Source organism: Dendrobates tinctorius, unplaced genomic scaffold (genome assembly GCF_039654945.1).
Source record: "Dendrobates tinctorius isolate UK_male_01 unplaced genomic scaffold, ASM3965494v1 ptg000046l, whole genome shotgun sequence".
Lineage (NCBI taxonomy): Eukaryota > Metazoa > Chordata > Amphibia > Anura > Dendrobatidae > Dendrobates > Dendrobates tinctorius.
The window spans coordinates 34,330,001-34,330,517 of NW_027361714.1; positions in this window are offsets into that span (position 1 = coordinate 34,330,001).

The window sequence follows — 517 nt, forward strand, 5'->3', positions numbered from 1 at the left end:
CCAAGCAGGGAACCACCAAAGGTGCTCTGCTTCTCTCTAAGCAAGGAGCCGCAATGTGGTTTTGCTGAACTACTCTATTGTGTGGGGTGCGAGTGTTGGAGCGTGGTCAGGAGCCTCCAACTTACCTGGATGGTGGGGCACCACACCTTAGGAGAAGGTGCAGTACCTCTGTGGCGACTGAGCCTCAGGGGCGCCACAAACCCCCCGTTAAACACAGCACATCCGCGGGCTGCAAGATAAACATAGTTAACAATACAGCAACTTACAAATTTTTGTAATGCTGAATAAACATTTCTTATACTAAACTTCCCAATGTGAGAGGCACTCATTTTTGAACGTTGCAAACAATTCTTAATTAACTATCTAAAATCCTAAGTCAAAAGTGCAATTTTCTATACAATACTTATTTAAAAGTGCTGTTGTCTGTTACTCACTACCACTTCAGTATTCTTCATCAACACATTTCTTTTCTCTTAACTCTGAGTGACAACCGTGGTGCCTGGTTCATCATCTACAT